This window comes from Bos javanicus, chromosome 9 (genome assembly GCF_032452875.1).
Source record: "Bos javanicus breed banteng chromosome 9, ARS-OSU_banteng_1.0, whole genome shotgun sequence".
NCBI classification, from domain to species: Eukaryota; Metazoa; Chordata; class Mammalia; order Artiodactyla; family Bovidae; genus Bos; species Bos javanicus.
In genome coordinates this window covers 18,770,443-18,785,873 of record NC_083876.1, presented here as the reverse complement: position 1 = coordinate 18,785,873, position 15,431 = coordinate 18,770,443, and the positions used below count along the sequence as shown (strand labels likewise).

The 15,431-nt window shown below is 38.5% G+C and overlaps 1 long non-coding RNA gene across 2 annotated transcripts in view; it reads right to left on the bottom strand.

Annotated features, from left to right (window-relative positions):
- Positions 1 to 15,431, bottom strand: part of LOC133253710 (uncharacterized) — a 105,926-nt gene that overhangs the window by 39,814 nt on the left and 50,681 nt on the right. For both annotated transcript variants that reach the window (XR_009738387.1, XR_009738386.1), the window contains exons 2-3: positions 6,163 to 6,308; positions 5,669 to 5,782 (exon numbers count right to left, since the gene is read on the bottom strand). This is a non-coding gene — a long non-coding RNA (uncharacterized LOC133253710). The remainder of the gene's footprint in view (positions 1 to 5,668; positions 5,783 to 6,162; positions 6,309 to 15,431) is intronic.

The window sequence follows — 15,431 nt, the reverse complement described above, 5'->3', positions numbered from 1 at the left end:
TTTTATTTTTGGCTGTGCTGGGTCTTCATTGCTGCACAGGCTTTTCTGTATTTGCAGAGAACAGGGGCTCCTCTCCAGGTACAGTGCCTGGGCTTCTCATTGTGATGTCTTCTCTTGTTCTGGAGCAGAGGCTTCAGTAGTTTGGACACATGGCTTAGCTGTTCCGTGGCATGTGGGATTTTCCTGAACCAGGGATTGACCCATGGTGGATATTATACCCACCCATTGAGGAATTTAATGTAAAAATTTGGATGGTAGCACCCAAGCACTAACCATGAGCATGCCTGTTTCGGGAGTGGTTGATGGATAGCATATGTTTTTGGACATATGGACTTGGTATGTTAGTGAAAATGTGAAATGGGCACTTGAATAGGTATGCCTGAAGCTCAGGTAAGAAGTGGGCATAACATTCTGAGAACTATTGACATATAAGAGTAAATAAAGCTTTGATGAGAAGAAAAAAAACTAATGCAGTGTTTTTATGTATCATGTGAGGTAGTGATCCAACTGTAATTTTTTTCAAATGAATATCTAATTATTCTGCTTACTAACATAAAGTGTGCTCATTTGCTAAACCATTCTCTCCCCATTGAAGTGAAATACCACCCTTTTCCTATGCGGTGCTCCTATATATTCTGCAATTTTTGTTTTGTTCTGCTAATCAATTAGTCTGTCCCTATGCTAATAACCAACACTTTTGATTATGCTGACTTTATAACATTTTAATATCTGGCAAGGAATCTCATCATCATTTTTCATGTTTGTACATTTCTTAGCTTCTCATGGACATTTATTCTTCCATATAAAATGTAAGATAATTCAATTTTCTAAGACCATAGAGATTTTAATTGAAAATTCATTAAATATGTCACAATATGGGCAGAATTGACATATTTGTAAGATTAAATCTTCCCTTGCAAGAACCAGGTATGTTTTTCCATTTGTTCAGCCTTGATACAGCCCTTTAATAAAATTCTATGGTTCTTTTTAATAGGCTTTGTAGCTTTCTTATTAAATTTATTTCAAAATATTTTTAAAATGTTGTATTATTGTACGTGGCTTCTTTTTCCATTTCTAATTCTATCTGATTATTTCTAGTAAAGAACCACTATTGCTTTTGAAATATTGTGTCTACAGGTTTGTTACCAAATTCCCTTATAATAGTTTTAAAATAGATAGAAATTGGTTTTATATAAGTAGCATTTATCATATTTAGGTGATTTTCTTTTATTTCTATTTTGATTAGAGTTTTAGTAGAAATGACTACTGATTTTAACCTAATGCCTTTTCAGCGTCTATTTGAATCATTTTAATCCATTAATATACTGGTGTAATGGGCTTCATTGATGTCTCAGATGGAAGTTATGTTATTTTAAGAACTCTCTTACTGAAAGAGCTCCTGACAGGAAACCATCTTTTCATCTTGGCAGTACTAGCTCATCACTGACACACTACTGGACTTTATTTGCTAGTTTTTTATTAATATTTTTGCATCTGTATTCTTAAGTGACACCACCCTTATGGCAGAAAGTGAAGAGGAACTCAAAAGCCTCTTGATGAAAGTGAAAGAGGAGAGTGAAAAAGTTGGCTTAAAGCTCAATATTCAGAAAACGAAGATCATGGCATCCGGTCCCATCACTTCATGGCAAATAGATGGGGAAACAGTGGAAACAGTGTCAGACTTTATTTTTCTAGGCTCCAAAATCACTACAGATGGTGACTGCAGCCATGAAATTAAAAGACGCTTACTCTTTGGAAGGAAAGTTATGACTAGCCTAGATAGCATATTCAAAAGCAGAGACATTACTTTGCCAACAAAGGTTCATCTAGTCAAGGCTATGGTTTTTCCTGTGGTCATGTATGGATGTGAGAGTTGGACTGTGAAGAAGGCTGAGCACCGAAGAATTGATGCTTTTGAACTGTGGTGTTGGAGAAGACTCTTGAGAGTCCCTTGGACTGCAAAGGGAGTTCCAACCAGTCCATTCTGAAGGAGATCAGCCCTGGGATTTCTTTGGAAGGAATGATGCTAAAGCTGAAACTCCAGTACTTTGGCCACCTCATGCAAAGAGTTGACTCATTGGAAAAGAGTCTGATGCTGGGAGGGGTTGGGGGCAGGAGGAGAAGGGGACGACAGAGGATGAGATGGCTGGATGGCATCACTGACTCAATGGACGTGAGTCTGGGTGAACTCCGGGAGTTGGTGATGGACAGGGAGGCCTGGCGTGCTGCGATTCATGGGGTAGCAAAGAGTCAGACATGACTGAGTGACTGATCTGATCTGACCTTTACTGTTAACATTATGCCAGGTTCATAAAATATATTAACAAGCTTAGTATAATTTTCTATGATTTGGAATGGTTTAAACAACGTTGAAACTACTTATTCTTCAAATATTTTAAATGTGATAAATGTACTTATGTTTAACTTACATAATAAAAGAGCACGACGGTGAGCTCTAGGTTACACCTGAGAATGCTACTGCTGCTGCTGCTAAGTCACTTCAGTTGTGTCCGACTCTGTGTGACCCCATAGACGGCAGCCCACCAGGCTCCCCCGTCCCTGGGATTCTCCAGGCAAGAACACTGCAGTGGGTTGCCATTTCCTTCTCCAATGCAGGAAAGTGAAAAGTGAAAGTGAAGTCGCTCAGTCGTACACTTTAATGACAGTACAGATGGTCGACGTAGAAAAGAAAATGGATGTGTTAAGTTATATGAAAACCCAAAGTAACTTAACCCCCATCTCTTAGCCCATGATAATGGCTCAGGGTGTTTATTCTTCCATTTCTCTTCAGAAAACTTCTTACGTTTTCTTCCTCCGAAGTGTGCACTTAATGATTCTGCTGAGAAAAAAAAAAAATCTTTTCCCATATGACTTTGCAACTCTTCATTCATGAATATCCACAGATTTTGCTTCATCTCCCCTCATTTTCTTTTCCTCCTCACTGCATTGACTAAAACGTGGCTTTTTCTTTCTCTTTTCGTTTTTTTTGTTTTGCCTGAGCTGTGTAGCAGGTGGGACCTAAGTTCCCTGGCCAGGGATGGAACCTGTGCCCTCTGCAGCGGAAGTGTAGAGTCCTAACCACTGGAAAGCCAGGGAAGTCCAAAACTTGGCTTTTACTTGATAAAAGTTCCTGAAAACTTTTTTTTTTCATATTCACATATACACATATTCTTTTTCAGATCCTTTTCTAATACAGGTTACTAAAGATATTGAATATAGTTCCCTGTGCTATACAGTAGGTCCTTATTGGTTACCTATTTTATACATAATATATATATATTTTAATTCCAGACTCCTAATTTATCCCTTCCCCGACCTTTCCTCTTTGGTAACCATAAATTCTTTTCTATGTCTGTGAATCTATTTCTGTTTTGTAAATAAGTTCATTTATATCATCTTCTTAGATTCCACATATAAGCAATATCATATGGTGCTTGTCTCTACGTGACTTACTTCATATGATAATCTCTACTTCCATCCATGTTGCTGCAATGGCATTATTTCTTTCCTTTTTATGGGTGAGTTTGGGGTCCCAAAGACTTGGACACAACTTGGTGACTAAACAACAACAACAACAAATATTTCCTTGTGTGTGTGTACCACATCTTCTTTTTGCATTCCTCTGTCGGTGGACACTTAGGTCATTTCCATGACTATTGTAAATAGTGCTGCAATGATCATTGGGGTGCATGCATCTTTTTGAATTAGAGTTTTCTCTAAATAGATGTCCAGGAGTGGAATTTCTGGATCATACAGTAACTCTAGTTTTAGTTTTTTAAGGAACCTCTGTCCTATTCACCATGGTGGCTGCACCAATTTTTATCTTCCCATCAACAGTGTAGGAGTGTTGCCTTTTCTCCACACCCTCTGCAGCAAAGGTTCTGAAAACTCTTGAAAGCAGAGGTTGTCATTCTCTTGTGCTCTCTGTCTCAGCAACAAGTTGTAGGGCTGGACAGTATTCCTAAACTACTAAGTTAAAAGTCTTGAAGATCATGCCACAGTTTGCCATTCTCCTCCCCTCACAGTCATTATCTTATGATGTCACGGCATCAACCGAGGACGGACGTCACACTAGCTCACAATCTTCTTTGTGTCTCCTCAGCATCTTGAGAACACACAGTGCTTACATTCACCAAGTCTCTCTTTCTTCAATTTCTTAACCCCATTTCCATCCACAGAGCTCATCTCCTTACACCTCAATACCCATTTCCATGGCTGCATAATTTCCGTGTGTGTTAGTCGCTCAGTCGTGTCCAACCCTTTGCGACCCCAAGGACTGCAGCCCTCCAGGCTTCTCTGTCCATGGGATTTTCCAGGCAAGAATACTGGAGTGGGTTGCCATTTCCTTCTTCAGCATAATTTCTACCACTATATTAATAACAGGGGCTTCCCTGGTGGCTCAGATGGTAAAGCGTCTTCCTGCAATGCGGGGGACCCGGGTTCGATTCCTGGGTTGGAAAGATACCCTGGAGAAGGCAATGGCACCCCACTCCAGCACTCTTGCCTGGAAAATCCCATGGACAGAGGAGCCTGATAGGCTACAGTCCATGGGGTTGCAAAGAGTTAGACACGACTGAGCGACTTCACTTTCACACTTATAGAGTACTTTATGCCAAGCACTACTCTAAGAGCTTTATGTACATTCAGTTATAACAAAAATCCTTCAGTGGAGCTTAAAATGTGCTATGAGGAGACTGAGACACAGGAAAAAAATGTGGCTAACTTGGTTTATATCATATATCCCTAGTAAAGGACAGAGCAGCTATTGAGTCCCAAACAACTTTCTCTTAGCCATTATATTACACTACCATCTCTATAATAACTTCATGTCTTTTACCCAGTTCTATACCAATAGTCCAGATTAACTTTCCCTTTAACCACTAAATGTCCAGGTTTTTTTTTTAAGGAATCCTTTGCTCTATCAGCCTCCTTCTGGCTTCACTTTCTTCCTGTTAGCCTCCAGTGCTGTTGTCATTCACTTCAACTTTACTTTCTCAAGCCTCCCTAGTTTTTTAAAGATCTCCTCTTCATACCATAACTTTTTTCCCAAGCCCTCGTATAAGCTTAATTGCTTGTTTTTACTCTCAAGTTGGCAATCAATCATTGCTGTATGAAACGACAAACGCATGTTGGCTGACTCCTCGTTATAAATGCAAAAGCCACAGACCCAGTTGAGCACTTCCTCTGCTCTGCAATTCTTTCCCTTCTATCTGCCTGATTCTCTTTCCTATTCTGTAGAGTAACTGTCCCCTCAGCAACTGCTCAATCATTTTATTTCCCTCAGTCTTGCCACTCACCTCCTCAGCAGAAGACTTAATTTCAAATATCATAGGAATGTAGTGGCCGTTATGAATAAACTGTTTTAACTTCTCCTTTGCGACCTCAAAATCATTCTACACTTTGTGCCCCCCCGCCCCACTAAACTTTCCTACATGTTTCAGAGGAAGAAGTAGCTCCATTTCTCTCCATTTCTCTTAACTTATAACCTTGAATCCATTCTCTGACTCCTTTAAACTATATGTTCATTAAACACTAACTTTTAAATTTGTGTTTCGGTCAGGATCAACTGTACTATGCTGCAGTGACAAAACCCCTAAACTCAATGACTTGATAAAAACATTTTTTTAAATGTATTCTGTCCACCAAACCTATTGTGGGTCTGGGTTACCTTTAGGGCAATTGTCGTTGATATGGTGACTCTTGAATTCAGGCAGCCATAATCTTGTGGTTCCTCATGTCAACAGACGGCCCCCTTGGTTTCCATGACAGGGGAAGAGAGACACTGGAAGAATAACACAGGGGTTTTTCACTGCCCGCCCAGAAGTAACACATTAAACTTCTGTTTACAATATATCGGCCTGACAATTCGTCTGAGCTTGCCTAAAAGCAAAGGAACTGGAAAGGTAGCCTTCCTTGTGCACAGAAAGGAAAAATCTGAAACTAATACGAGAACCATGGAGAACTGTTTCTTTCATCTTTTGTGTTTATCCATCTGTCTCATTTTGCTGAATCTTTTGTCCCTATCACAAGTAGTGCCAAGTCTAAACCATCTTGAAAAGTGCCCGCCCACCATTATACCTGCATGCCTTCTCCTTTGTATTCCCAGCATTTCAGCTGCACTGCACTGCCTGATGTCACCCACATGCCCCTGCATTCACAGACCTCCTTGTCTCTCCTGTGCGATTCCACCATCCACGCATACAGATGCTTCTTCCTGGAACGTGCTTTCTACATCTCTTGCTTCTAGAGTAGCCCTGTTCATTTTTCAGAGCCAGTTCAAATCTTCTTTTCATAGGTCTCCCTAAGTCCTGTAAAGAGAAAGAAGGCTCTCATCTCTGCAGTTTATGAATAACTCTGTTTCAACCTGTATCATTGTGTATTGTAATCATTTGCATGATTTCTTGACCTTCCATCTAAACTATGAATAATCATATTTTATTTACCCTGTACTCAGAAACTTGCATGGGCTTCCCTGGTAGCTCAGCTGGTAAGGAATCTGCCTGCAATGTAGGAGATCCTGGTTTGATTCCTGGATCAGGAAGATCCCTGGAGAAGGTGTAGGCTACCCACTCCAGTATTCTTGGGCTTCCCTGGTGGCTCAGACAGTAAAAAAACCTGCCTACAATGTGGGAGACCTGAGTTTGATCCCTGGGTCGGGAAGATCCCCTGGAGAAGGGAATGGCTACCCACTCCAGTATTCTTGTCTGGAGAATTCCATGGCAGAGGAGGCTGGTGGGCTACAGTCCATGGGGTCACAAAGAGTTGGAGATGACTGAGAGACTAAGCACAGCACAGCAGAAACTTGCATAGTGGTACCTGGCGTGTAGAAGGCTTTCAATAAATGTTTAAATGGCTGAATAAATCAGTAAAGACTAAAATTTCTGAAAACTGATACTGGAGGGTGTCTGTTGCAATTTTTGATGTATTATTTATACTAGAATTGTTTCATTTCCAGAGAACATAATAAATAATTATTTTAAAAAATTATTTGATAGCAGAAGTAGAATGAGGCAAAGAATTACTCAGAATATTATAGTGCATCATTTATGCAACATTAAATAAACATAGTGTGACACAAAGTACAGATTAGACAAAGTATCCATTTCAAGGAGCTGAAGTATGTCTCCATATTTATGATACAATGCCTTGCAATAAAGGCTGGGGTACTCTGGTATGTCTCCTATGATTGGTGATAATGTTTATAACAGTAATATAAAAGTGAATTTTACTTCTAGTGAAGTATTGATGTTATAAATGAGCATGTCCCCTCCAATATATAATCTTAATGTTGGAAAAGAGTTGACTAATTAATAATTATAATAAGGCTAACCAATTGTTTAAGGAAAGGTCTTTTTGAATATTCTGAAGTAAAGTGAAGTGAAGCGAAGTGAAGTCGCTCAGTCGTGTCTGACTCTTTGTGACCCCTTGGACTGTAGCCCACCAGGCTCCTCCGTCCATGGGATTTTCCAGGCAAGAATACTGCAGTGGGTTTAAAATTATAATTATTAGCCAGAGTTCTTGAAATTTAAATTTGAAATAGATGGTAAGACTAGGGTTATGAATAAAGCTAAAATATTGGAAAATTATTTCAACCACTAATTTTGAATATTTCTATAATGCTTATTCACTTGATTATCACAGTCTTCATTTGAATTGCAGGACGAAATTATTATCTTCTGACCCTTTCTTTTGTCTTAAATTATAAGCAAATAGGGGGCTACCCCAATGGCTCATCAAGTAAAGAACCCGCCTGCAAAGTAGGAGACATGGATTCTATCCCCTGGGTCAGGATGATCCCCTGGAGGAGGGCATGGCAACCCACTTCAATATTCTTGCCTGGAGAATCCCATGGACAGAGGAACCTCGCGGGCTACAGTCCATAGGATTGCAAAGAGTTGGACACAACTGAGTGAGTAAGAAGCACATAAGCAAATAGGCAAGAGGATCCTGGCCAAATAAAACACCATTGTTTTATTCACTCATAATAATTCATCCATATGGAATTTAGCCAATGTGGACCTTGCTTCTGTTAGAAAAATCTTTAAAAAATTCTTAATCTAATTGGAGGATAATTACTTTACAATGTTGTGTTGGCTTCTGAGGCACAACAATGTATATCAGCCATAAGTATAAATATATGCCATCCTTCTAGAGCCTCTCTCCCACCCACCCACCCCAGAAAATGCTTTTTAAAATTAAGGTTTTTTCATAAACTGAGCTCATCACAGTCCACCAAATGGAGACTATTGATTATTAAGCTTGCCATCCTCCTTTTTGTTGACATATCCTGGAACTGGTTGGAGGTAGCTGGGGAAGAGCCAGGAAGCCATCAGGACAGGTAGCTAGGTATGCAAATATTCATCAAAGGCTTGCCGTGAAATGGGAGTCAGGAACCAAAAAGAATCAAGGGGAGATGCCAAGGATCAAAATCAAGCCCTAGGAGACAGAAAAAATTGAAAAGCAAAAAGAAAAAAAGACCAAGCAAGGAGTCTAGCAAAAACACAGTACAAGAATCAAGAAGGGACAGAGCAGTTAGCTTGGAATGAAGTAGTGCCAGAAGGATAGCTCAAAGAGCAAGGGCCCTTGTTTAGAATTCTGCTGGACATCTCACTCTGCTTCTGCTTTTGTTTATTCTTAATCCTCCCACCCTGGGGCTTTTGATCTCAGGTCTTGAGGGCAAGAAGAACGGCTTCTGACATTTCAACTTTCACAAGCATTTTCTTTCTCTCTAAGAGAAAGTGTAAAGGTCTTAACATTTCAAACTCCAAAGGTAAAAGCATATAACTGAGACCTTTTTTTCTTTTTTTAACACTGAGAAATTGTTTAAAAATTCATACAAGTCTTTTTAGTCCTATACGTTGTTTCAAATTCCATCCTAAAAAAGGAATATATCTATATCTATACATACAAGATATATATCTACACATACATATATATCTATACAGACAAGAGGAATATATTTATATCTATACATCTATACATGCTTCCATGGTGGCTCAGCTGGTAAAGAATCCACTTGCAATGCAGGAGACCTGGGTTTGATCCCTGGGTTGGGAAGATGCCCTGGAGAAGGGAAAAGCTACCCACTCTAGTATTCTGGCCCGGAGAATTCCATGGACTGTATAGTCCATGGGATCGCAAAGAGTCAGACATGACTGAGTGACTTTCACTTCACTTGATACATACAAGAGGAATATATCTATATGTACACACACACATACACACACACATATACATGCTTTTTCTCCCTGGAAGACAGTAATCAAATACTTGTCCATCATTCTATATGTTCTCTTCCTTCTCACTGATTCATTCATCTTCTACTAAGTAGGAATGAGTGGAAAGTATTCAAGTCAACACTTTGCCATTTTGTTTATTTTATAAAAGATTTGATGGTGTGTTAAGAATGTGTAATCTACACAACTCATGGTCATATCTTTCAGTTACTATCCTGTGGCAAAATGAAATTTTGGATTCATTTCCAAGAGGAAACTTGGGCCAAGAATTCTTGCATGGTGGAGGCTTCATGGAATTGTCCTCCTTAGATAACAAAGAAAACCTATCCCAGATAGTGTCTGTGAATGCTTAGAGACAAGTGGGCATCCATTTTTCTCTTGTGTGAAGCTGGCAAATCAAAATCATAATGATTACTACGCTATAGCAGGCACTGACATAGGTTCTTGTTTAAATCTTCACAATAGGATCCTGACAATTAGGATCCTATTAAGTAGGTATTCTTATATGAATTTAATTCTGCAAAGTGAATCTGAAAGAGCTGGCTTAAAACTGGATATTAAAAAAACCTAAGATCATGGCATCTGGCCCCATTATTTCATATCAAATAGAAGGGGGAAAGGTGGAAGTGGGGACAGATTTCCTCTTCTTGGGCTCTAAAATCACTGTGGGTGGTGATTGCAGCCATGAAATCAGAAGACATTTGCTTCCTGGCAGGAAAGCTATGACAAACCCAGACAGTGTGTTGAAAAGCAGAGACATTAGTCTGCCAACAAATGTCCATATAGTCAAGGCTATGGTTTTCCCAGTGGTCACGTACAGTTGTAAGAACTGGACCATAAAGAAGGTGGAGCACCAAAGAACTGATGCCTTCAAACTGTGGTGCTGGGGAAGAGTCTTGAGAGCTCCTTGGACAACAAAGAGATCAAACCAGGCAATCCTACAGGAAATCAACCTTGAATATTCATTGCAAGGACTGATGCTGAAGCTGAAACTCTAGTTTTTCGGTCATCTGTTGCAAACAACTGACTCATTGGAAAAGTTTGTGATGCTGGGAAAGATTGAGGGCAAAAGAAGGAGAGGGCATCAGAGGATGAGATGGCTGGATGGCATCACCCATGTAATGGACATGAACTTGGGCAAACTATGGGAGATGATCAGGGACAGTCGGAGACCTGGTGTGCTGCAGTCCATGGAGTTGCAGAGTTGGACAAGACTGGGTGGCTAAACAACAAATAGGCATAACTATCAACATGATTTAAATGCAAGCAGAGGTTCAGAGAGGTTTAAAAGTTTAGTAAAGGTAACAAGGTTAGTGAATGGTGGAATCATAGCCAGTCATAGCCGAACATAGCTCTGGCTCCACTGTTATGATTCTCACCATAGGCAAGATAGACATTTACTCTCAGCTTCAGTTTTTTCAACTGTCAAATAGAAATACCCTGCTACTAATTTAAGACAGATCCTGGCACACAGTCCAAGGTTGTCTCAGATGAGATCTTTGAACTTGTGTGAACATGACAAAGATACTGGCCTGTCTCTTCCAAGAGTGGGGAGAGTAGTATATTCCAACCAATTTCCTCTCTAAGGAAGCACATATGTAAGAGGCTTTAAGAAGTCATGATTAAGAAAACAAAGCTTCCACTTCTTCGTCAGTAAAGTGGAGATGATAATATCTGGTTCATAGGGTCGTTGTGAGGAGTAAATAAGATGATATTTAAAAGTGTCCAGTTCAGAGTTTGCATGTAGTAATTGGTTAAAACATGTTAAAAAGTAGTAATCCTATGGTGATGATAATGACTGATGGTGATGAAAAAACTACATCTCAATCTTGGATTAGAATTATCAGAGGCAATAATGCTATTAACAGATTCTAAAAATATAAAAATGCTTAAGTACGTAGTAGCCCACCAGGCTCCTCTGTACATGGGATTCTCCAGGCAAGAATACTGAAGTGGGTTGCCATTTCCTTCTCCAAGGGATCTACTGGACCAAGGGATAGAACCTGGGTCTCCTGCACTGCAGGCAGATTCTTTACTGTCTGAGCCACCAGGGAATCCCTAGTAACTGTAAGTTACTTTCTAAATACAACAGTTTTCATTTACCTAACTTCCTGGAGAATTTTGCTTTGTAGGATCTTTTTAAGTAGAGACCACTCCAGATGGATGAAAATTCTTCCTGACTTGTACTCAAGGTGCTTGATTCTGAATGTATGATTAGCCAGCTTTTGGGCCATCTGTGCACGTTTGTCTGAAGGAGTGGAGTCTGGAATTCAAGGATGTCAAGGAACTCAAGGATGTCCCATTCCCACTCTAAGCCATTATCAAATCGGACATATTCACAGAGAACCCCAAAACCCACATCTTTGACCTGGGCATAATTTTGGCCACAAGAGCCACTTAATCTTAATGAAGGCCTTTTAAAATTATTAAAGCAAGTTTAATAGACATAATAGGCAAGTGATTTGGTTGTAATGTATGAAGAACCAAACTAGGCTTTGTTTTTATCATTTGGACTAGGTGAGCATACCCACAGTGGACATGTGAAATACAGATGAAGTGTATTTTTGATCTTTTCAGGGCTGTGGACCTCCATATGTAAACCAAATAATGTTGGATCAAATGGCCCATTATTTACAACTCGGTTATCACAGAATTAAAGTCTACCTCATATTGTATATCCACAGTTAATAGTGAAATTTCATGGCTTTAATGAATAAGCAAAAGTGAAATATCTTACTATTTCCATAAAAATTCAAATATTATACTCCTACTCAAATTATTTATTATTATAATGATGCTTTTTATAGAGATCAAGTATGAGTAACCTGAAAAGAAAAACTTAAGCTGTTTCTAAGGGCATAACATTTAGAAACAACATATGGTTCTTGTAGTCAAGAATAGGTTCCTTAAATTAGCCAAAGACATTCACAGAGAGATGAGTTGGAGGAAATAGGATCGTGGGCAAAAGGAAAAAAATCGTCATCACTCTTCTCTCTGCTCTTCATCATCTTTGCCTGGCTGAATGTGGTTTTCATTTTCTACCCCATTCGAAACGTAAAAATAAAACAAGAATAAGTCGCATAGTGCAAGTTCTTTGAATGCACTTACCTTCTGTTTAGTTACTATTTTAAGTGTTATTAAAATAGAAGAGTACACCATATCAGAAAATGTAATATTCCATTCATTCATTCAGTCAGCAGGCATGGATGCCTTCTCTGTGCCCAGGGCTGCTCCCTAAAGAGCAGCACCTGTTATCTGTTGGCTGTTACAATCCAGATCAAGGGAGAAGGCAGACCTAAACTGGATCCTTTTACTCTCATGTTCTCGACTCTTTTCATATTACTTATCTGCTGAAAATGTTTCAGAGGCTTCCCATGTCAGTAGAATAAAACCCACACGGCTTGCTTTGTTTTATACAGTCCTGTGTGATCATGCCTCTGCTTCTCCAGTGTCAGCTCTTGCTGGAATCACCCACTGGCCTTCCTTCAGCCTCTCACCTTATTTGCCATGCTTTTTCCCATTGCAGGGCTTTACACATATCTCTCCTCTGGAGCATTCACACACACACACACACACACACACACACACACACACACACACACACACACCATAGCTAGCTCATTTTCATTCTTCAGACTTCAACTTAAATATCACCCCCTGAAGAGACTTTCCTGAGGCCCACATGTAAAATAAGTTACTTCACACGCTTTTTCTTACTCCCTATTTATTTCTATTACTACAATGTATAATCGCACCGCTTACTTACACATTTTTATGTGTGCTTCACATAGAAATCACTCACATTACCACCTGAACCATCCTCCCCATCCATCCCCCGCCATGGAAAATTTGTCTTCCATGAAACTGATCCCTGCTGCCAAAAAAGGCTGAAGACACTGGGCTTACTATAACTGGCTTTGTCTGTTTCTCCTTTCAGCTCGATCACTTTTTGTTCTATGCATTTTGAAACTGTTATTAGGTACATACACATTATGTTATGTCTCTTTAGTAAACTGGCTTTATTACTATTATGTAATGTCTATTTTTCTTATTACGAAGTCTTTGTCTGATAATGTAGTAAATTCAGCTTTCTCTTGACTATGAAAATGAAAGTGTTAGTTGCTCAGTCATGTCTGACTCTTTGTGACCCCATGGACTGTAGCCTGCCAGGTTCCTCTGTCCGTGGGATTCTCCAGACAAGGATACTGGAATGGGTTGCCATTTCCTTCTCCAAGGGATCTTCCTATTTTTCCATTCTTTTAGTTTTTGTCATTTTAACTTACCTATGTATTTGTATTTAAAGAGGGTTTCTTATAAATAGCATTTAGTTAGGGCTTGCTTTCTAATTTAATCAGAAAATCTCTTTCAACTTATGTGGTTAACTGGAACTACAGTGTCAGTAAGATAGCTCCCAGCCACATGAGGCTTTGCAGAACTTGATATATCACTGGTCTGAATCGAGATGTAAGTGTAAGATACACATGAAATTTTATAGAATAAAATTAAAAATATCTCATTAACAATTTTATATTGATTATATGTTGAAATAATACTATATTGCATAGATGCTGTTTATATGATTAAAATTAACCGCATATGTTTCTTTTACTTTTTTAACATGAGTACCAGAAAATTTTACATATTCTATTCACATTATAGTTCTAATGGACTACACAGGGTTTAGACCACTTTTATTTAATTGTTAGTATGATTTTATTAAAATCTACCATCTTGCTGTTTGGTTTTTATTTTGTACTCTTTCTCTTTTTCTTCTCTTTCTCTGCCAGCTTTTGAATTAATTTACTATTTCATTTTTATACATTACTGGCTTATTATTTATAATTTTTTAAAAGTTTTAGTGGCTTCCCTAGGGTTACATTGTAATATATTTAATGTACATTAAGGTACATTGCAGTAAGTTATTTACCGTGTGTGTGCTCAGTTGCTTCAGTCATGTTCGACTCTTTGTGACCCCATGGATCATAGCCCACCATGCTCCTCTGCCCATGGCATTTTCCCAGCCAGAATACTGGAGTGGGTTGCCAGGCCCTCCTCCTCCAAGGGATCTTTCTGACCCTGGGATCGAACCCGAGTCTCCTGCGTCTCCTACATTTTCAGGAGGATTCTTCACCACTGAGCCACTGGGGAAGCCTCTTATTTACCACAGGCTCCTTTAAATTATGTTACATTTCTATTATACAGTATAAAAATCCTATAAAAAGATACTTCCAATTCCTCCCTTCTTTTATGTTATTTTGGTCATATATTATACCTTTACATCTGCTATAAACTTGCAAGACATTGCTTCTATTTTTGCTTTAACAGTCAATAATTTCTTAAAGCAATTTAAAATAGGGAAATGTCTTTTATATTAACTTCATTTTAACTATTTCTGGAGCCCCCATTTCTTTGCACAGATTTAGGTTTTTGCATGGTATCATTTTCCTTCTACATGAAAATTTTCCCGTAACATGTCTTATAGCACAAGTCTGTTGACAATAATTTCATTCAGCTTTCATTTTTATGAAAAAAAACCTTTATTTTCTTTATTTTGCTTTATTTTTGAAAAAAATTTTTTCTAAGTAAATATTCTGGGTTGACAGTTTTTTCCTTTATTACTTTAAAAATGTCAACCCATTGTCTTCTGGCTTGCATAATTTCTGATACAATGTCTGCTTTAATTATCACCTCTGTCCCCCTGTATGCCATGTGTGTTTTATCACTGGATACTCTCAAAGTTGTTTCTTTATTTTCAGTTTTACACATTTTGAATATGATGGGTATAGGGTTTTTTTTTTTAAGTCGGGATTTTTTGGTATTTTCTGAGATTCTTAGCTCTGTGTTTGTCTTCTTTAACTAAGTGTGGCTGTTTTCTTTTCCAAGATGTATTTTATACCATTATCTCATTCTCTTCCTTCTGCAATTCCAGTTACACATATGTTAAACCTCTTGTATATTGCCCTGCAGCTCTTAGATACTATGATTTAATTTTTCCACTCTTTTTTTTTTCTCTTTGTGTTTTAGTCTGGATAATTTTTATTTAACCATTTTCAGATATTACATCAGAAATTATGCAAGCTAAGACAGTGGATTGATATCTTTAAAGTAATAAAGGAAAAAATTGTCAACCCAGAATATTTACAACCCAGATTATTTCCTGTGTTAAGTGAGGAGCACATTGAAGGCATTCTCTAT